At 40.0% G+C, this 22549-nt stretch overlaps 21 non-coding genes across 21 annotated transcripts; all 21 read right to left on the bottom strand.

Annotated features, from left to right (window-relative positions):
- Positions 1–397: 397 nt before the first annotated feature.
- On the bottom strand, positions 398–472 carry trnan-guu. Its single transcript has one exon. It is a non-coding gene; the product is annotated as a tRNA-Asn (tRNA).
- Positions 473–1344: 872 nt separating this feature from the next.
- trnan-guu lies at positions 1345–1418 on the bottom strand. Its single transcript has one exon. It is a non-coding gene; the product is annotated as a tRNA-Asn (tRNA).
- An 871-nt stretch (positions 1419–2289) lies between these two features.
- On the bottom strand, positions 2290–2363 carry trnan-guu. The gene has a single exon. It is a non-coding gene; the product is annotated as a tRNA-Asn (tRNA).
- An 872-nt stretch (positions 2364–3235) lies between these two features.
- trnan-guu lies at positions 3236–3309 on the bottom strand. Its single transcript has one exon. It is a non-coding gene; the product is annotated as a tRNA-Asn (tRNA).
- An 873-nt stretch (positions 3310–4182) lies between these two features.
- Positions 4183–4256, bottom strand: trnan-guu. The gene has a single exon. It is a non-coding gene; the product is annotated as a tRNA-Asn (tRNA).
- Positions 4257–5128: 872 nt separating this feature from the next.
- Positions 5129–5202, bottom strand: trnan-guu. Its single transcript has one exon. It is a non-coding gene; the product is annotated as a tRNA-Asn (tRNA).
- Positions 5203–6074: 872 nt separating this feature from the next.
- On the bottom strand, positions 6075–6154 carry trnan-guu. Its single transcript has one exon. It is a non-coding gene; the product is annotated as a tRNA-Asn (tRNA).
- Positions 6155–7027: 873 nt separating this feature from the next.
- Positions 7028–7101, bottom strand: trnan-guu. Its single transcript has one exon. It is a non-coding gene; the product is annotated as a tRNA-Asn (tRNA).
- Positions 7102–7972: 871 nt separating this feature from the next.
- Positions 7973–8046, bottom strand: trnan-guu. The gene has a single exon. It is a non-coding gene; the product is annotated as a tRNA-Asn (tRNA).
- An 872-nt stretch (positions 8047–8918) lies between these two features.
- trnan-guu lies at positions 8919–8992 on the bottom strand. The gene has a single exon. It is a non-coding gene; the product is annotated as a tRNA-Asn (tRNA).
- An 872-nt stretch (positions 8993–9864) lies between these two features.
- On the bottom strand, positions 9865–9938 carry trnan-guu. The gene has a single exon. It is a non-coding gene; the product is annotated as a tRNA-Asn (tRNA).
- Positions 9939–10809: 871 nt separating this feature from the next.
- trnan-guu lies at positions 10810–10883 on the bottom strand. Its single transcript has one exon. It is a non-coding gene; the product is annotated as a tRNA-Asn (tRNA).
- An 872-nt stretch (positions 10884–11755) lies between these two features.
- On the bottom strand, positions 11756–11829 carry trnan-guu. The gene has a single exon. It is a non-coding gene; the product is annotated as a tRNA-Asn (tRNA).
- Positions 11830–12700: 871 nt separating this feature from the next.
- On the bottom strand, positions 12701–12774 carry trnan-guu. Its single transcript has one exon. It is a non-coding gene; the product is annotated as a tRNA-Asn (tRNA).
- An 872-nt stretch (positions 12775–13646) lies between these two features.
- trnak-uuu lies at positions 13647–13720 on the bottom strand. The gene has a single exon. It is a non-coding gene; the product is annotated as a tRNA-Lys (tRNA).
- Positions 13721–14684: 964 nt separating this feature from the next.
- Positions 14685–14758, bottom strand: trnan-guu. The gene has a single exon. It is a non-coding gene; the product is annotated as a tRNA-Asn (tRNA).
- Positions 14759–16629: 1871 nt separating this feature from the next.
- Positions 16630–16703, bottom strand: trnan-guu. The gene has a single exon. It is a non-coding gene; the product is annotated as a tRNA-Asn (tRNA).
- A 1801-nt stretch (positions 16704–18504) lies between these two features.
- trnak-uuu lies at positions 18505–18578 on the bottom strand. The gene has a single exon. It is a non-coding gene; the product is annotated as a tRNA-Lys (tRNA).
- A 964-nt stretch (positions 18579–19542) lies between these two features.
- trnan-guu lies at positions 19543–19616 on the bottom strand. Its single transcript has one exon. It is a non-coding gene; the product is annotated as a tRNA-Asn (tRNA).
- A 1800-nt stretch (positions 19617–21416) lies between these two features.
- trnan-guu lies at positions 21417–21490 on the bottom strand. The gene has a single exon. It is a non-coding gene; the product is annotated as a tRNA-Asn (tRNA).
- An 871-nt stretch (positions 21491–22361) lies between these two features.
- Positions 22362–22435, bottom strand: trnan-guu. The gene has a single exon. It is a non-coding gene; the product is annotated as a tRNA-Asn (tRNA).
- Positions 22436–22549: the final 114 nt, after the last annotated feature.

Below are 22549 nucleotides of genomic sequence, written 5' to 3'. Positions count from 1 at the left end.
TAAGGTTATTCATGCCAGATTGACATCATTTACGTTGTCATACTATCCAGATTAATAAGAATAAATTATATGTTCCTTGGAGAACACAGAATGATCAAGCTATTGAGTAACAGAAGATCAGAGACCATTGACAGCCATTTTACCAGTAGGTATAGCAACTTGTCATCTTTCATGTTCAACAACACACCAATCACATGTGACAACAGGAAACACAGCAGGTCAAAAGCAAGCTTACTGTAAGGCCAGGAAGGTCTTCCATATCACTAGAAACAGAGAGACAGCATTCCTGGGTGGGCTCAAATCACCAACTTTTAAATTAAGAGTCAAACTCACCAACCAATTGCACCACAGAGACTTGTCATATCCACATCATGGAGCACAACAAACTGAGAACTGTCGTCCCTGGGTGGGCTCAAAACCACCAACCTTTAGATTAACAGTCTAACGCGCTAACCAATTGCGCCACAGAGACTTGTGGTGTATTTGACCCTGACGCTTGATCGCTGGCCATTTGTGCTCTCATCCAACTGTACATGGAGTTTACGAAACAACAACACTTTGTTCCAATGGTTGTGTTAACGTGCATCGAAGGTGCAGCAACATTTTCAAGGAAGTAGACCTGTAGTTTTCTAATATTTGTTAGCTTTTTGAATGGCCTTAAAAGGGCAAAAATGTAGCGCAATGTTCGTCAGCGCAACATTATATTGAAAGGCATCTGGCAGGAGTAAATTCAGCCACAATCTCAAATATATTCTGATAAATATATATTTTAAACAACTGCATTTTCACAAATGTAATATATAATCGCCAAGCCCATTCAAAATAATAAGGGGACTGACTCTGGAAGAATGATGAAGTGGCTAGTCACTTTCATGGCGTATAGGCGTACATACACACACAAACACACTGGACAAACATTGTCCTTCTCGCGAGATAAATATAAATGCTAAGGTTATTCATGCCAGATTGACATCATTTACGTTGTCATACTATCCAGATTAATAAGAATAAATTATATGTTCCTTGGAGAACACAGAATGATCAAGCTATTGAGTAACAGAAGATCAGAGACCATTGACAGCCATTTTACCAGTAGGTATAGCAACTTGTCATCTTTCATGTTCAACAACACACCAATCACATGTGACAACAGGAAACACAGCAGGTCAAAAGCAAGCTTACTGTAAGGCCAGGAAGGTCTTCCATATCACTAGAAACAGAAGGACAGCATCCCTGGGTGGGCTCAAATCACCAACTTTTAAATTAAGAGTCAAACTCACCAACCAATTGCACCACAGAGACTTGTCATATCCACATCATGGAGCACAACAAACTGAGAACTGTCGTCCCTGGGTGGGCTCGAACCACCAACCTTTAGATTAACAGTCTAACGCGCTAACCAATTGCGCCACAGAGACTTGTGGTGTATTTGACCCTGACGCTTGATCGCTGGCCATTTGTGCTCTCATCCAACTGTACATGGAGTTTACGAAACAACAACACTTTGTTCCAATGGTTGTGTTAACGTGCATCGAAGGTGCAGCAACATTTTCAAGGAAGTAGACCTGTAGTTTTCTAATATTTGTTAGCTTTTTGAATGGCCTTAAAAGGGCAAAAATGTAGCGCAATGTTCGTCAGCGCAACATTATATTGAAAGGCATCTGGCAGGAGTAAATTCAGCCACAATCTCAAATATATTCTGATAAATATATATTTTAAACAACTGCATTTTCACAAATGTAATATATAATCGCCAAGCCTATTCAAAATAATAAGGGGACTGACTCTGGAAGAATGATGAAGTGGCTAGTCACTTTCATGGCGTATAGGCGTACATATACACACAAACACACTGGACAAACATTGTCCTTCTCGCGAGATAAATATAAATGCTAAGGTTATTCATGCCAGATTGACATCATTTACGTTGTCATACTATCCAGATTAATAAGAATAAATTATATGTTCCTTGGAGAACACAGAATGATCAAGCTATTGAGTAACAGAAGATCAGAGACCATTGACAGCCATTTTACCAGTAGGTATAGCAACTTGTCATCTTTCATGTTCAACAACACACCAATCACATGTGACAACAGGAAACACAGCAGGTCAAAAGCAAGCTTACTGTAAGGCCAGGAAGGTCTTCCATATCACTAGAAACAGAAGACAGCATCCCTGGGTGGGCTCAAATCACCAACTTTTAAATTAAGAGTCAAACTCACCAACCAATTGCACCACAGAGACTTGTCATATCCACATCATGGAGCACAACAAACTGAGAACTGTCGTCCCTGGGTGGGCTCGAACCACCAACCTTTAGATTAACAGTCTAACGCGCTAACCAATTGCGCCACAGAGACTTGTGGTGTATTTGACCCTGACGCTTGATCGCTGGCCATTTGTGCTCTCATCCAACTGTACATGGAGTTTACGAAACAACAACACTTTGTTCCAATGGTTGTGTTAACGTGCATCGAAGGTGCAGCAACATTTTCAAGGAAGTAGACCTGTAGTTTTCTAATATTTGTTAGCTTTTTGAATGGCCTTAAAAGGGCAAAAATGTAGCGCAATGTTCGTCAGCGCAACATTATATTGAAAGGCATCTGGCAGGAGTAAATTCAGCCACAATCTCAAATATATTCTGATAAATATATATTTTAAACAACTGCATTTTCACAAATGTAATATATAATCGCCAAGCCCATTCAAAATAATAAGGGGACTGACTCTGGAAGAATGATGAAGTGGCTAGTCACTTTCATGGCGTATAGGCGTACATATACACACAAACACACTGGACAAACATTGTCCTTCTCGCGAGATAAATATAAATGCTAAGGTTATTCATGCCAGATTGACATCATTTACGTTGTCATACTATCCAGATTAATAAGAATAAATTATATGTTCCTTGGAGAACACAGAATGATCAAGCTATTGAGTAACAGAAGATCAGAGACCATTGACAGCCATTTTACCAGTAGGTATAGCAACTTGTCATCTTTCATGTTCAACAACACACCAATCACATGTGACAACAGGAAACACAGCAGGTCAAAAGCAAGCTTACTGTAAGGCCAGGAAGGTCTTCCATATCACTAGAAACAGAGAGACAGCATTCCTGGGTGGGCTCAAATCACCAACTTTTAAATTAAGAGTCAAACTCACCAACCAATTGCACCACAGAGACTTGTCATATCCACATCATGGAGCACAACAAACTGAGAACTGTCGTCCCTGGGTGGGCTCGAACCACCAACCTTTAGATTAACAGTCTAACGCGCTAACCAATTGCGCCACAGAGACTTGTGGTGTATTTGACCCTGACGCTTGATCGCTGGCCATTTGTGCTCTCATCCAACTGTACATGGAGTTTACGAAACAACAACACTTTGTTCCAATGGTTGTGTTAACGTGCATCGAAGGTGCAGCAACATTTTCAAGGAAGTAGACCTGTAGTTTTCTAATATTTGTTAGCTTTTTGAATGGCCTTAAAAGGGCAAAAATGTAGCGCAATGTTCGTCAGCGCAACATTATATTGAAAGGCATCTGGCAGGAGTAAATTCAGCCACAATCTCAAATATATTCTGATAAATATATATTTTAAACAACTGCATTTTCACAAATGTAATATATAATCGCCAAGCCCATTCAAAATAATAAGGGGACTGACTCTGGAAGAATGATGAAGTGGCTAGTCACTTTCATGGCGTATAGGCGTACATACACACACAAACACACTGGACAAACATTGTCCTTCTCGCGAGATAAATATAAATGCTAAGGTTATTCATGCCAGATTGACATCATTTACGTTGTCATACTATCCAGATTAATAAGAATAAATTATATGTTCCTTGGAGAACACAGAATGATCAAGCTATTGAGTAACAGAAGATCAGAGACCATTGACAGCCATTTTACCAGTAGGTATAGCAACTTGTCATCTTTCATGTTCAACAACACACCAATCACATGTGACAACAGGAAACACAGCAGGTCAAAAGCAAGCTTACTGTAAGGCCAGGAAGGTCTTCCATATCACTAGAAACAGAAGAGACAGCATCCCTGGGTGGGCTCAAATCACCAACTTTTAAATTAAGAGTCAAACTCACCAACCAATTGCACCACAGAGACTTGTCATATCCACATCATGGAGCACAACAAACTGAGAACTGTCGTCCCTGGGTGGGCTCGAACCACCAACCTTTAGATTAACAGTCTAACGCGCTAACCAATTGCGCCACAGAGACTTGTGGTGTATTTGACCCTGACGCTTGATCGCTGGCCATTTGTGCTCTCATCCAACTGTACATGGAGTTTACGAAACAACAACACTTTGTTCCAATGGTTGTGTTAACGTGCATCGAAGGTGCAGCAACATTTTCAAGGAAGTAGACCTGTAGTTTTCTAATATTTGTTAGCTTTTTGAATGGCCTTAAAAGGGCAAAAATGTAGCGCAATGTTCGTCAGCGCAACATTATATTGAAAGGCATCTGGCAGGAGTAAATTCAGCCACAATCTCAAATATATTCTGATAAATATATATTTTAAACAACTGCATTTTCACAAATGTAATATATAATCGCCAAGCCCATTCAAAATAATAAGGGGACTGACTCTGGAAGAATGATGAAGTGGCTAGTCACTTTCATGGCGTATAGGCGTACATATACACACAAACACACTGGACAAACATTGTCCTTCTCGCGAGATAAATATAAATGCTAAGGTTATTCATGCCAGATTGACATCATTTACGTTGTCATACTATCCAGATTAATAAGAATAAATTATATGTTCCTTGGAGAACACAGAATGATCAAGCTATTGAGTAACAGAAGATCAGAGACCATTGACAGCCATTTTACCAGTAGGTATAGCAACTTGTCATCTTTCATGTTCAACAACACACCAATCACATGTGACAACAGGAAACACAGCAGGTCAAAAGCAAGCTTACTGTAAGGCCAGGAAGGTCTTCCATATCACTAGAAACAGAGAGACAGCATTCCTGGGTGGGCTCAAATCACCAACTTTTAAATTAAGAGTCAAACTCACCAACCAATTGCACCACAGAGACTTGTCATATCCACATCATGGAGCACAACAAACTGAGAACTGTCGTCCCTGGGTGGGCTCGAACCACCAACCTTTAGATTAACAGTCTAACGCGCTAACCAATTGCGCCACAGAGACTTGTGGTGTATTTGACCCTGACGCTTGATCGCTGGCCATTTGTGCTCTCATCCAACTGTACATGGAGTTTACGAAACAACAACACTTTGTTCCAATGGTTGTGTTAACGTGCATCGAAGGTGCAGCAACATTTTCAAGGAAGTAGACCTGTAGTTTTCTAATATTTGTTAGCTTTTTGAATGGCCTTAAAAGGGCAAAAATGTAGCGCAATGTTCGTCAGCGCAACATTATATTGAAAGGCATCTGGCAGGAGTAAATTCAGCCACAATCTCAAATATATTCTGATAAATATATATTTTAAACAACTGCATTTTCACAAATGTAATATATAATCGCCAAGCCCATTCAAAATAATAAGGGGACTGACTCTGGAAGAATGATGAAGTGGCTAGTCACTTTCATGGCGTATAGGCGTACATACACACACAAACACACTGGACAAACATTGTCCTTCTCGCGAGATAAATATAAATGCTAAGGTTATTCATGCCAGATTGACATCATTTACGTTGTCATACTATCCAGATTAATAAGAATAAATTATATGTTCCTTGGAGAACACAGAATGATCAAGCTATTGAGTAACAGAAGATCAGAGACCATTGACAGCCATTTTACCAGTAGGTATAGCAACTTGTCATCTTTCATGTTCAACAACACACCAATCACATGTGACAACAGGAAACACAGCAGGTCAAAAGCAAGCTTACTGTAAGGCCAGGAAGGTCTTCCATATCACTAGAAACAGAAGGACAGCATCCCTGGGTGGGCTCAAATCACCAACTTTTAAATTAAGAGTCAAACTCACCAACCAATTGCACCACAGAGACTTGTCATATCCACATCATGGAGCACAACAAACTGAGAACTGTCGTCCCTGGGTGGGCTCGAACCACCAACCTTTAGATTAACAGTCTAACGCGCTAACCAATTGCAATTGCGCCAGAGAGACTTGTGGTGTATTTGACCCTGACGCTTGATCGCTGGCCATTTGTGCTCTCATCCAACTGTACATGGAGTTTACGAAACAACAACACTTTGTTCCAATGGTTGTGTTAACGTGCATCGAAGGTGCAGCAACATTTTCAAGGAAGTAGACCTGTAGTTTTCTAATATTTGTTAGCTTTTTGAATGGCCTTAAAAGGGCAAAAATGTAGCGCAATGTTCGTCAGCGCAACATTATATTGAAAGGCATCTGGCAGGAGTAAATTCAGCCACAATCTCAAATATATTCTGATAAATATATATTTTAAACAACTGCATTTTCACAAATGTAATATATAATCGCCAAGGCCATTCAAAATAATAAGGGGACTGACTCTGGAAGAATGATGAAGTGGCTAGTCACTTTCATGGCGTATAGGCGTACATACACACACAAACACACTGGACAAACATTGTCCTTCTCGCGAGATAAATATAAATGCTAAGGTTATTCATGCCAGATTGACATCATTTACGTTGTCATACTATCCAGATTAATAAGAATAAATTATATGTTCCTTGGAGAACACAGAATGATCAAGCTATTGAGTAACAGAAGATCAGAGACCATTGACAGCCATTTTACCAGTAGGTATAGCAACTTGTCATCTTTCATGTTCAACAACACACCAATCACATGTGACAACAGGAAACACAGCAGGTCAAAAGCAAGCTTACTGTAAGGCCAGGAAGGTCTTCCATATCACTAGAAACAGAAGAGACAGCATTCCTGGGTGGGCTCAAATCACCAACTTTTAAATTAAGAGTCAAACTCACCAACCAATTGCACCACAGAGACTTGTCATATCCACATCATGGAGCACAACAAACTGAGAACTGTCGTCCCTGGGTGGGCTCGAACCACCAACCTTTAGATTAACAGTCTAACGCGCTAACCAATTGCGCCACAGAGACTTGTGGTGTATTTGACCCTGACGCTTGATCGCTGGCCATTTGTGCTCTCATCCAACTGTACATGGAGTTTACGAAACAACAACACTTTGTTCCAATGGTTGTGTTAACGTGCATCGAAGGTGCAGCAACATTTTCAAGGAAGTAGACCTGTAGTTTTCTAATATTTGTTAGCTTTTTGAATGGCCTTAAAAGGGCAAAAATGTAGCGCAATGTTCGTCAGCGCAACATTATATTGAAAGGCATCTGGCAGGAGTAAATTCAGCCACAATCTCAAATATATTCTGATAAATATATATTTTAAACAACTGCATTTTCACAAATGTAATATATAATCGCCAAGCCATTCAAAATAATAAGGGGACTGACTCTGGAAGAATGATGAAGTGGCTAGTCACTTTCATGGCGTATAGGCGTACATATACACACAAACACACTGGACAAACATTGTCCTTCTCGCGAGATAAATATAAATGCTAAGGTTATTCATGCCAGATTGACATCATTTACGTTGTCATACTATCCAGATTAATAAGAATAAATTATATGTTCCTTGGAGAACACAGAATGATCAAGCTATTGAGTAACAGAAGATCAGAGACCATTGACAGCCATTTTACCAGTAGGTATAGCAACTTGTCATCTTTCATGTTCAACAACACACCAATCACATGTGACAACAGGAAACACAGCAGGTCAAAAGCAAGCTTACTGTAAGGCCAGGAAGGTCTTCCATATCACTAGAAACAGAGAGACAGCATTCCTGGGTGGGCTCAAATCACCAACTTTTAAATTAAGAGTCAAACTCACCAACCAATTGCACCACAGAGACTTGTCATATCCACATCATGGAGCACAACAAACTGAGAACTGTCGTCCCTGGGTGGGCTCGAACCACCAACCTTTAGATTAACAGTCTAACGCGCTAACCAATTGCGCCACAGAGACTTGTGGTGTATTTGACCCTGACGCTTGATCGCTGGCCATTTGTGCTCTCATCCAACTGTACATGGAGTTTACGAAACAACAACACTTTGTTCCAATGGTTGTGTTAACGTGCATCGAAGGTGCAGCAACATTTTCAAGGAAGTAGACCTGTAGTTTTCTAATATTTGTTAGCTTTTTGAATGGCCTTAAAAGGGCAAAAATGTAGCGCAATGTTCGTCAGCGCAACATTATATTGAAAGGCATCTGGCAGGAGTAAATTCAGCCACAATCTCAAATATATTCTGATAAATATATATTTTAAACAACTGCATTTTCACAAATGTAATATATAATCGCCAAGGCCATTCAAAATAATAAGGGGACTGACTCTGGAAGAATGATGAAGTGGCTAGTCACTTTCATGGCGTATAGGCGTACATACACACACAAACACACTGGACAAACATTGTCCTTCTCGCGAGATAAATATAAATGCTAAGGTTATTCATGCCAGATTGACATCATTTACGTTGTCATACTATCCAGATTAATAAGAATAAATTATATGTTCCTTGGAGAACACAGAATGATCAAGCTATTGAGTAACAGAAGATCAGAGACCATTGACAGCCATTTTACCAGTAGGTATAGCAACTTGTCATCTTTCATGTTCAACAACACACCAATCACATGTGACAACAGGAAACACAGCAGGTCAAAAGCAAGCTTACTGTAAGGCCAGGAAGGTCTTCCATATCACTAGAAAGAGAAGGACAGCATTCCTGGGTGGGCTCAAATCACCAACTTTTAAATTAAGAGTCTAACTCACCAACCAATTGCACCACAGAGACTTGTCATATCCACATCATGGAGCACAACAAACTGAGAACTGTCGTCCCTGGGTGGGCTCGAACCACCAACCTTTAGATTAACAGTCTAACGCGCTAACCAATTGCGCCACAGAGACTTGTGGTGTATTTGACCCTGACGCTTGATCGCTGGCCATTTGTGCTCTCATCCAACTGTACATGGAGTTTACGAAACAACAACACTTTGTTCCAATGGTTGTGTTAACGTGCATCGAAGGTGCAGCAACATTTTCAAGGAAGTAGACCTGTAGTTTTCTAATATTTGTTAGCTTTTTGAATGGCCTTAAAAGGGCAAAAATGTAGCGCAATGTTCGTCAGCGCAACATTATATTGAAAGGCATCTGGCAGGAGTAAATTCAGCCACAATCTCAAATATATTCTTATAAATATATATTTTAAACAACTGCATTTTCACAAATGTAATATATAATCGCCAAGGCCATTCAAAATAATAAGGGGACTGACTCTGGAAGAATGATGAAGTGGCTAGTCACTTTCATGGCGTATAGGCGTACATACACACACAAACACACTGGACAAACATTGTCCTTCTCGCGAGATAAATATAAATGCTAAGGTTATTCATGCCAGATTGACATCATTTACGTTGTCATACTATCCAGATTAATAAGAATAAATTATATGTTCCTTGGAGAACACAGAATGATCAAGCTATTGAGTAACAGAAGATCAGAGACCATTGACAGCCATTTTACCAGTAGGTATAGCAACTTGTCATCTTTCATGTTCAACAACACACCAATCACATGTGACAACAGGAAACACAGCAGGTCAAAAGCAAGCTTACTGTAAGGCCAGGAAGGTCTTCCATATCACTAGAAACAGAGAGACAGCATTCCTGGGTGGGCTCAAATCACCAACTTTTAAATTAAGAGTCAAACTCACCAACCAATTGCACCACAGAGACTTGTCATATCCACATCATGGAGCACAACAAACTGAGAACTGTCGTCCCTGGGTGGGCTCGAACCACCAACCTTTAGATTAACAGTCTAACGCGCTAACCAATTGCGCCACAGAGACTTGTGGTGTATTTGACCCTGACGCTTGATCGCTGGCCATTTGTGCTCTCATCCAACTGTACATGGAGTTTACGAAACAACAACACTTTGTTCCAATGGTTGTGTTAACGTGCATCGAAGGTGCAGCAACATTTTCAAGGAAGTAGACCTGTAGTTTTCTAATATTTGTTAGCTTTTTGAATGGCCTTAAAAGGGCAAAAATGTAGCGCAATGTTCGTCAGCGCAACATTATATTGAAAGGCATCTGGCAGGAGTAAATTCAGCCACAATCTCAAATATATTCTGTAAATATATATTTTAAACAACTGCATTTTCACAAATGTAATATATAATCGCCAAGGCCATTCAAAATAATAAGGGGACTGACTCTGGAAGAATGATGAAGTGGCTAGTCACTTTCATGGCGTATAGGCGTACATACACACACAAACACACTGGACAAACATTGTCCTTCTCGCGAGATAAATATAAATGCTAAGGTTATTCATGCCAGATTGACATCATTTACGTTGTCATACTATCCAGATTAATAAGAATAAATTATATGTTCCTTGGAGAACACAGAATGATCAAGCTATTGAGTAACAGAAGATCAGAGACCATTGACAGCCATTTTACCAGTAGGTATAGCAACTTGTCATCTTTCATGTTCAACAACACACCAATCACATGTGACAACAGGAAACACAGCAGGTCAAAAGCAAGCTTACTGTAAGGCCAGGAAGGTCTTCCATATCACTAGAAACAGAGAGACAGCATTCCTGGGTGGGCTCAAATCACCAACTTTTAAATTAAGAGTCAAACTCACCAACCAATTGCACCACAGAGACTTGTCATATCCACATCATGGAGCACAACAAACTGAGAACTGTCGTCCCTGGGTGGGCTCGAACCACCAACCTTTAGATTAACAGTCTAACGCGCTAACCAATTGCGCCACAGAGACTTGTGGTGTATTTGACCCTGACGCTTGATCGCTGGCCATTTGTGCTCTCATCCAACTGTACATGGAGTTTACGAAACAACAACACTTTGTTCCAATGGTTGTGTTAACGTGCATCGAAGGTGCAGCAACATTTTCAAGGAAGTAGACCTGTAGTTTTCTAATATTTGTTAGCTTTTTGAATGGCCTTAAAAGGGCAAAAATGTAGCGCAATGTTCGTCAGCGCAACATTATATTGAAAGGCATCTGGCAGGAGTAAATTCAGCCACAATCTCAAATATATTCTTATAAATATATATTTTAAACAACTGCATTTTCACAAATGTAATATATAATCGCCAAACCCATTCAAAATAATAAGGGGACTGACTCTGGAAGAATGATGAAGTGGCTAGTCACTTTCATGGCGTATAGGCGTACATACACACACAAACACACTGGACAAACATTGTCCTTCTCGCGAGATAAATATAAATGCTAAGGTTATTCATGCCAGATTGACATCATTTACGTTGTCATACTATCCAGATTAATAAGAATAAATTATATGTTCCTTGGAGAACACAGAATGATCAAGCTATTGAGTAACAGAAGATCAGAGACCATTGACAGCCATTTTACCAGTAGGTATAGCAACTTGTCATCTTTCATGTTCAACAACACCCCAATCACATGTGACAACAGGAAACACAGCAGGTCAAAAGCAAGCTTACTGTAAGGCCAGGAAGGTCTTCCATATCACTAGAAACAGAGAGACAGCATTCCTGGGTGGGCTCAAATCACCAACTTTTAAATTAAGAGTCTAACTCACCAACCAATTGCACCACAGAGACTTGTCATATCCACATCATGGAGCACAACAAACTGAGAACTGTCGTCCCTGGGTGGGCTGAAACCACCAACCTTTAGATTAACAGTCTAACGCGCTAACCAATTGCGCCACAGAGACTTGTGGTGTATTTGACCCTGACGCTTGATCGCTGGCCATTTGTGCTCTCATCCAACTGTACATGGAGTTTACGAAACAACAACACTTTGTTCCAATGGTTGTGTTAACGTGCATCGAAGGTGCAGCAACATTTTCAAGGAAGTAGACCTGTAGTTTTCTAATATTTGTTAGCTTTTTGAATGGCCTTAAAAGGGCAAAAATGTAGCGCAATGTTCGTCAGCGCAACATTATATTGAAAGGCATCTGGCAGGAGTAAATTCAGCCACAATCTCAAATATATTCTTATAAATATATATTTTAACAACTGCATTTTCACAAATGTAATATATAATCGCCAAGGCCATTCAAAATAATAAGGGGACTGACTCTGGAAGAATGATGAAGTGGCTAGTCACTTTCATGGCGTATAGGCGTACATACACACACAAACACACTGGACAAACATTGTCCTTCTCGCGAGATAAATATAAATGCTAAGGTTATTCATGCCAGATTGACATCATTTACGTTGTCATACTATCCAGATTAATAAGAATAAATTATATGTTCCTTGGAGAACACAGAATGATCAAGCTATTGAGTAACAGAAGATCAGAGACCATTGACAGCCATTTTACCAGTAGGTATAGCAACTTGTCATCTTTCATGTTCAACAACACCCCAATCACATGTGACAACAGGAAACACAGCAGGTCAAAAGCAAGCTTACTGTAAGGCCAGGAAGGTCTTCCATATCACTAGAAACAGAGAGACAGCATTCCTGGGTGGGCTCAAATCACCAACTTTTAAATTAAGAGTCAAACTCACCAACCAATTGCACCACAGAGACTTGTCATATCCACATCATGGAGCACAACAAACTGAGAACTGTCGTCCCTGGGTGGGCTCGAACCACCAACCTTTAGATTAACAGTCTAACGCGCTAACCAATTGCGCCACAGAGACTTGTGGTGTATTTGACCCTGACGCTTGATCGCTGGCCATTTGTGCTCTCATCCAACTGTACATGGAGTTTACGAAACAACAACACTTTGTTCCAATGGTTGTGTTAACGTGCATCGAAGGTGCAGCAACATTTTCAAGGAAGTAGACCTGTAGTTTTCTAATATTTGTTAGCTTTTTGAATGGCCTTAAAAGGGCAAAAATGTAGCGCAATGTTCGTCAGCGCAACATTATATTGAAAGGCATCTGGCAGGAGTAAATTCAGCCACAATCTCAAATATATTCTTATAAATATATATTTTAAACAACTGCATTTTCACAAATGTAATATATAATCGCCAAGGCCATTCAAAATAATAAGGGGACTGACTCTGGAAGAATGATGAAGTGGCTAGTCACTTTCATGGCGTATAGGCGTACATACACACACAAACACACTGGACAAACATTGTCCTTCTCGCGAGATAAATATAAATGCTAAGGTTATTCATGCCAGATTGACATCATTTACGTTGTCATACTATCCAGATTAATAAGAATAAATTATATGTTCCTTGGAGAACACAGAATGATCAAGCTATTGAGTAACAGAAGATCAGAGACCATTGACAGCCATTTTACCAGTAGGTATAGCAACTTGTCATCTTTCATGTTCAACAACACCCCAATCACATGTGACAACAGGAAACACAGCAGGTCAAAAGCAAGCTTACTGTAAGGCCAGGAAGGTCTTCCATATCACTAGAAACAGAGAGACAGCATTCCTGGGTGGGCTCAAATCACCAACTTTTAAATTAAGAGTCTAACTCACCAACCAATTGCACCACAGAGACTTGTCATATCCACATCATGGAGCACAACAAAGTGAGAACTGTCGTCCCTGGGTGGGCTCGAACCACCAACCTTTAGATTAAATGTCTAACGCGCTAACCAATTGCGCCTCAGAGACTTGTCATATCCACATCATGGAGCACAACAAACTGAGAACCACCAACCTTTAGATTAAATGTCTAACGCGCTAACCAATTGCGCCTCAGAGACTTGTGGTGTATTTGACCCTGACGCTTGATCACTGGCCATTTGTGCTCTCATCCAACTGTACATGGAGTTTACGAAACAACAACACTTTGTTCCAATGGTTGTGTTAACGTGCATCGAAGGTGCAGCAACATTTTCAAGGAAGTAGACCTGTAGTTTTCTAATATTTGTTAGCTTTTTGAATGGCCTTAAAAGGGCAAAAATGTAGCGCAATGTTCGTCAGCGCAACATTATATTGAAAGGCATCTGGCAGGAGTAAATTCAGCCACAATCTCAAATATATTCTTATAAATATATATTTTAAACAACTGCATTTTCACAAATGTAATATATAATCGCCAAGGCCATTCAAAATAATAAGGGGACTGACTCTGGAAGAATGATGAAGTGGCTAGTCACTTTCATGGCGTATAGGCGTACATACACACACAAACACACTGGACAAACATTGTCCTTCTCGCGAGATAAATATAAATGCTAAGGTTATTCATGCCAGATTGACATCATTTACGTTGTCATACTATCCAGATTAATAAGAATAAATTATATGTTCCTTGGAGAACACAGAATGATCAAGCTATTGAGTAACAGAAGATCAGAGACCATTGACAGCCATTTTACCAGTAGGTATAGCAACTTGTCATCTTTCATGTTCAACAACACCCCAATCACATGTGACAACAGGAAACACAGCAGGTCAAAAGCAAGCTTACTGTAAGGCCAGGAAGGTCTTCCATATCACTAGAAACAGAGAGACAGCATTCCTGGGTGGGCTCAAATCACCAACTTTTAAATTAAGAGTCTAACTCACCAACCAATTGCACCACAGAGACTTGTCATATCCACATCATGGAGCACAACAAACTGAGAACTGTCGTCCCTGGGTGGGCTCGAACCACCAACCTTTAGATTAACAGTCTAACGCGCTAACCAATTGCGCCACAGAGACTTGTGGTGTATTTGACCCTGACGCTTGATCGCTGGCCATTTGTGCTCTCATCCAACTGTACATGGAGTTTACGAAACAACAACACTTTGTTCCAATGGTTGTGTTAACGTGCATCGAAGGTGCAGCAACATTTTCAAGGAAGTAGACCTGTAGTTTTCTAATATTTGTTAGCTTTTTGAATGGCCTTAAAAGGGCAAAAATGTAGCGCAATGTTCGTCAGCGCAACATTATATTGAAAGGCATCTGGCAGGAGTAAATTCAGCCACAATCTCAAATATATTCTTATAAATATATATTTTAAACAACTGCATTTTCACAAATGTAATATATAATCGCCAAGGCCATTCAAAATAATAAGGGGACTGACTCTGGAAGAATGATGAAGTGGCTAGTCACTTTCATGGCGTATAGGCGTACATACACACACAAACACACTGGACAAACATTGTCCTTCTCGCGAGATAAATATAAATGCTAAGGTTATTCATGCCAGATTGACATCATTTACGTTGTCATACTATCCAGATTAATAAGAATAAATTATATGTTCCTTGGAGAACACAGAATGATCAAGCTATTGAGTAACAGAAGATGAGAGACCATTGACAGCCATTTTACCAGTAGGTATAGCAACTTGTCATCTTTCATGTTCAACAACACCCCAATCACATGTGACAACAGGAAACACAGCAGGTCAAAAGCAAGCTTACTGTAAGGCCAGGAAGGTCTTCCATATCACTAGAAACAGAGAGACAGCATTCCTGGGTGGGCTCAAATCACCAACTTTTAAATTAAGAGTCAAACTCACCAACCAATTGCACCACAGAGACTTGTCATATCCACATCATGGAGCACAACAAACTGAGAACTGCGTCCCTGGGTGGGCTCGAACCACCAACCTTTAGATTAACAGTCTAACTTGTCATATCCACATCATGGAGCACAACAAACTAAACCTTTAGATTAAATGTCTAACGCCAACCAATTGCGCCACAGAGACTTGTGGTGTATTTGACCCTGACGCTTGATCGCTGGCCATTTGTGCTCTCATCCAACTGTACATGGAGTTTACGAAACAACAACACTTTGTTCCAATGGTTGTGTTAACGTGCATCGAAGGTGCAGCAACATTTTCAAGGAAGTAGACCTGTAGTTTTCTAATATTTGTTAGCTTTTTGAATGGCCTTAAAAGGGCAAAAATGTAGCGCAATGTTCGTCAGCGCAACATTATATTGAAAGGCATCTGGCAGGAGTAAATTCAGCCACAATCTCAAATATATTCTTATAAATATATATTTTAAACAACTGCATTTTCACAAATGTAATATATAATCGCCAAGGCCATTCAAAATAATAAGGGGACTGACTCTGGAAGAATGATGAAGTGGCTAGTCACTTTCATGGCGTATAGGCGTACATACACACACAAACACACTGGACAAACATTGTCCTTCTCGCGAGATAAATATAAATGCTAAGGTTATTCATGCCAGATTGACATCATTTACGTTGTCATACTATCCAGATTAATAAGAATAAATTATATGTTCCTTGGAGAACACAGAATGATCAAGCTATTGAGTAACAGAAGATCAGAGACCATTGACAGCCATTTTACCAGTAGGTATAGCAACTTGTCATCTTTCATGTTCAACAACACCCCAATCACATGTGACAACAGGAAACACAGCAGGTCAAAAGCAAGCTTACTGTAAGGCCAGGAAGGTCTTCCATATCACTAGAAACAGAGAGACAGCATTCCTGGGTGGGCTCAAATCACCAACTTTTAAATTAAGAGTCTAACTCACCAACCAATTGCACCACAGAGACTTGCATATCCACATCATGGAGCACAACAAACTGAGAACTGTCGTCCCTGGGTGGGCTCGAACCACCAACCTTTAGATTAACAGTCTAACGCGCTAACCAATTGCGCCACAGAGACTTGTGGTGTATTTGACCCTGACGCTTGATCGCTGGCCATTTGTGCTCTCATCCAACTGTACATGGAGTTTACGAAACAACAACACTTTGTTCCAATGGTTGTGTTAACGTGCATCGAAGGTGCAGCAACATTTTCAAGGAAGTAGACCTGTAGTTTTCTAATATTTGTTAGCTTTTTGAATGGCCTTAAAAGGGCAAAAATGTAGCGCAATGTTCGTCAGCGCAACATTATATTGAAAGGCATCTGGCAGGAGTAAATTCAGCCACAATCTCAAATATATTCTTATAAATATATATTTTAAACAACTGCATTTTCACAAATGTAATATATAATCGCCAAGGCCATTCAAAATAATAAGGGGACTGACTCTGGAAGAATGATGAAGTGGCTAGTCACTTTCATGGCGTATAGGCGTACATACACACACAAACACACTGGACAAACATTGTCCTTCTCGCGAGATAAATATAAATGCTAAGGTTATTCATGCCAGATTGACATCATTTACGTTGTCATACTATCCAGATTAATAAGAATAAATTATATGTTCCTTGGAGAACACAGAATGATCAAGCTATTGAGTAACAGAAGATGAGAGACCATTGACAGCCATTTTACCAGTAGGTATAGCAACTTGTCATCTTTCATGTTCAACAACACCCCAATCACATGTGACAACAGGAAACACAGCAGGTCAAAAGCAAGCTTACTGTAAGGCCAGGAAGGTCTTCCATATCACTAGAAACAGAGAGACAGCATTCCTGGGTGGGCTCAAATCACCAACTTTTAAATTAAGAGTCAAACTCACCAACCAATTGCACCACAGAGACTTGTCATATCCACATCATGGAGCACAACAAACTGAGAACCACCAACCTTTAGATTAACAGTCTAACGTCTAACGCGCTAACCAATTGCGCCACAGAGACTTGTGGTGTATTTGACCCTGACGCTTGATCGCTGGCCATTTGTGCTCTCATCCAACTGTACATGGAGTTTACGAAACAACAACACTTTGTTCCAATGGTTGTGTTAACGTGCATCGAAGGTGCAGCAACATTTTCAAGGAAGTAGACCTGTAGTTTTCTAATATTTGTTAGCTTTTTGAATGGCCTTAAAAGGGCAAAAATGTAGCGCAATGTTCGTCAGCGCAACATTATATTGAAAGGCATCTGGCAGGAGTAAATTCAGCCACAATCTCAAATAAATTCTTATAAATATATATTTTAAACAACTGCATTTTCACAAATGTAATATATAATCGCCAAGGCCATTCAAAATAATAAGGGGACTGACTCTGGAAGAATGATGAAGTGGCTAGTCACTTTCATGGCGTATAGGCGTACATACACACACAAACACACTGGACAAACATTGTCCTTCTCGCGAGATAAATATAAATGCTAAGGTTATTCATGCCAGATTGACATCATTTACGTTGTCATACTATCCAGATTAATAAGAATAAATTATATGTTCCTTGGAGAACACAGAATGATCAAGCTATTGAGTAACAGAAGATCAGAGACCATTGACAGCCATTTTACCAGTAGGTATAGCAACTTGTCATCTTTCATGTTCAACAACACACCAATCACATGTGACAACAGGAAACACAGCAGGTCAAAAGCAAGCTTACTGTAAGGCCAGGAAGGTCTTCCATATCACTAGAAACAGAGAGACAGCATTCCTGGGTGGGCTCAAATCACCAACTTTTAAATTAAGAGTCAAACTCACCAACCAATTGCACCACAGAGACTTGTCATATCCACATCATGGAGCACAACAAAGTGAGAACTGTCGTCCCTGGGTGGGCTCGAACCACCAACCTTTAGATTAAATGTCTAACGAGCTAACCAATTGCGCCACAGAGACTTGTCATATCCACATCATGGAGCACAACAAACTGAGAACCACCAACCTTTAGATTAACAGTCTAACGCGCTAACCAATTGCGCCACAGAGACTTGTGGTGTATTTGACCCTGACGCTTGATCGCTGGCCATTTGTGCTCTCATCCAACTGTACATGGAGTTTACGAAACAACAACACTTTGTTCCAATGGTTGTGTTAACGTGCATCGAAGGTGCAGCAACATTTTCAAGGAAGTAGACCTGTAGTTTTCTAATATTTGTTAGCTTTTTGAATGGCCTTAAAAGGGCAAAAATGTAGCGCAATGTTCGTCAGCGCAACATTATATTGAAAGGCATCTGGCAGGAGTAAATTCAGCCACAATCTCAAATATATTCTTATAAATATATATTTTAAACAACTGCATTTTCACAAATGTAATATATAATCACCAAGGCCATTCAAAATAATAAGGGGACTGACTCTGGAAGAATGATGAAGTGGCTAGTCACTTTCATGGCGTATAGGCGTACATACACACACAAACACACTGGACAAACATTGTCCTTCTCGCGAGATAAATATAAATGCTAAGGTTATTCATGCCAGATTGACATCATTTACGTTGTCATACTATCCAGATTAATAAGAATAAATTATATGTTCCTTGGAGAACACAGAATGATCAAGCTATTGAGTAACAGAAGATGAGAGACCATTGACAGCCATTTTACCAGTAGGTATAGCAACTTGTCATCTTTCATGTTCAACAACACCCCAATCACATGTGACAACAGGAAACACAGCAGGTCAAAAGCAAGCTTACTGTAAGGCCAGGAAGGTCTTCCATATCACTAGAAACAGAGAGACAGCATTCCTGGGTGGGCTCAAATCACCAACTTTTAAATTAAGAGTCAAACTCACCAACCAATTGCACCACAGAGACTTGTCATATCCACATCATGGAGCACAACAAACTGAGAACTGTCGTCCCTGGGTGGGCTCGAACCACCAACCTTTAGATTAACAGTCTAACGCGCTAACCAATTGCGCCACAGAGACTTGTGGTGTATTTGACCCTGACGCTTGATCGCTGGCCATTTGTGCTCTCATCCAACTGTACATGGAGTTTACGAAACAACAACACTTTGTTCCAATGGTTGTGTTAACGTGCATCGAAGGTGCAGCAACATTTTCAAGGAAGTAGACCTGTAGTTTTCTAATATTTGTTAGCTTTTTGAATGGCCTTAAAAGGGCAAAAATGTAGCGCAATGTTCGTCAGCGCAACATTATATTGAAAGGCATCTGGCAGGAGTAAATTCAGCCACAATCTCAAATATATTCTTATAAATATATATTTTAAACAACTGCATTTTCACAAATGTAATATATAATCGCCAAGGCCATTCAAAATAATAAGGGGACTGACTCTGGAAGAATGATGAAGTGGCTAGTCACTTTCATGGCGTATAGGCGTACATACACACACAAACACACTGGACAAACATTGTCCTTCTCGCGAGATAAATATAAATGCTAAGGTTATTCATGCCAGATTGACATCATTTACGTTGTCATACTATCCAGATTAATAAGAATAAATTATATGTTCCTTGGAGAACACAGAATGATCAAGCTATTGAGTAACAGAAGATCAGAGACCATTGACAGCCATTTTACCAGTAGGTATAGCAACTTGTCATCTTTCATGTTCAACAACACCCCAATCACATGTGACAACAGGAAACACAGCAGGTCAAAAGCAAGCTTACTGTAAGGCCAGGAAGGTCTTCCATATCACTAGAAACAGAGAGACAGCATTCCTGGGTGGGCTCAAATCACCAACTTTTAAATTAAGAGTCAAACTCACCAACCAATTGCACCACAGAGACTTGTCATATCCACATCATGGAGCACAACAAACTGAGAACTGTCGTCCCTGGGTGGGTTCGAACCAGTCTAACGCGCTAACCAATTGCGCCACAGAGACTTGTGGTGTATTTGACCCTGACGCTTGATCGCTGGCCATTTGTGCTCTCATCCAACTGTACATGGAGTTTACGAAACAACAACACTTTGTTCCAATGGTTGTGTTAACGTGCATCGAAGGTGCAGCAACATTTTCAAGGAAGTAGACCTGTAGTTTTCTAATATTTGTTAGCTTTTTGAATGGCCTTAAAAGGGCAAAAATGTAGCGCAATGTTCGTCAGCGCAACATTATATTGAAAGGCATCTGGCAGGAGTAAATTCAGCCACAATCTCAAATATATTCTTATAAATATATATTTTAAACAACTGCATTTTCACAAATGTAATATATAATCGCCAAGGCCATTCAAAATAATAAGGGGACTGACTCTGGAAGAATGATGAAGTGGCTAGTCACTTTCATGGCGTATAGGCGTACATACACACACAAACACACTGGACAAACATTGTCCTTCTCGCGAGATAAATATAAATGCTAAGGTTATTCATGCCAGATTGACATCATTTACGTTGTCATACTATCCAGATTAATAAGAATAAATTATATGTTCCTTGGAGAACACAGAATGATCAAGCTATTGAGTAACAGAAGATCAGAGACCATTGACAGCCATTTTACCAGTAGGTATAGCAACTTGTCATCTTTCATGTTCAACAACACCCCAATCACATGTGACAACAGGAAACACAGCAGGTCAAAAGCAAGCTTACTGTAAGGCCAGGAAGGTCTTCCATATCACTAGAAACAGAGAGACAGCATTCCTGGGTGGGCTCAAATCACCAACTTTTAAATTAAGAGTCAAACTCACCAACCAATTGCACCACAGAGACTTGTCATATCCACATCATGGAGCACAACAAAATGAGAACTGTCGTCCCTGGGTGGGCTCGAACCACCAACCTTTAGATTAACAGTCTAACGCGCTAACCAATTGCGCCACAGAGACTTGTGGTGTATTTGACCCTGACGCTTGATCGCTGGCCATTTGTGCTCTCATCCAACTGTACATGGAGTTTACGAAACAACAACACTTTGTTCCAATGGTTGTGTTAACGTGCTCGAAGGTGCAGCAACATTTTCAAGGAAGTAGACCTGTAGTTTTCTAATATTTGTTAGCTTTTTGAATGGCCTTAAAAGGGCAAAAATGTAGCGCAATGTTCGTCAGCGCAACATTATATTGAAAGGCATCTGGCAGGAGTAAATTCAGCCACAATCTCAAATATATTCTTATAAATATATATTTTAAACAACTGCATTTTCACAAATGTAATATATAATCACCAAGGCCATTCAAAATAATAAGGGGACTGACTCTGGAAGAATGATGAAGTGGCTAGTCACTTTCATGGCGTATAGGCGTACATACACACACAAACACACTGGACAAACATTGTCCTTCTCGCGAGATAAATATAAATGCTAAGGTTATTCATGCCAGATTGACATCATTTACGTTGTCATACTATCCAGATTAATAAGAATAAATTATATGTTCCTTGGAGAACACAGAATGATCAAGCTATTGAGTAACAGAAGATCAGAGACCATTGACAGCCATTTTACCAGTAGGTATAGCAACTTGTCATCTTTCATGTTCAACAACACCCCAATCACATGTGACAACAGGAAACACAGCAGGTCAAAAGCAAGCTTACTGTAAGGCCAGGAAGGTCTTCCATATCACTAGAAACAGAAGGACAGCATTCCTGGGTGGGCTCAAATCACCAACTTTTAAATTAAGAGTCTAACTCACCAACCAATTGCACCACAGAGACTTGTCATATCCACATCATGGAGCACAACAAACTGAGAACTGTCGTCCCTGGGTGGGCTCGAACCACCAACCTTTAGATTAACAGTCTAACGCGCTAACCAATTGCGCCACAGAGACTTGTGGTGTATTTGACCCTGACGCTTGATCGCTGGCCATTTGTGCTCTCATCCAACTGTACATGGAGTTTACGAAACAACAACACTTTGTTCCAATGGTTGTGTTAACGTGCAT

Source organism: Oncorhynchus gorbuscha, linkage group LG25 (assembly GCF_021184085.1).
Source record: "Oncorhynchus gorbuscha isolate QuinsamMale2020 ecotype Even-year linkage group LG25, OgorEven_v1.0, whole genome shotgun sequence".
Taxonomy (NCBI): Eukaryota; Metazoa; Chordata; class Actinopteri; order Salmoniformes; family Salmonidae; genus Oncorhynchus; species Oncorhynchus gorbuscha.
Note: the sequence above shows the minus strand (reverse complement) of the source record. Positions and strands in the feature narration are given on the sequence as shown.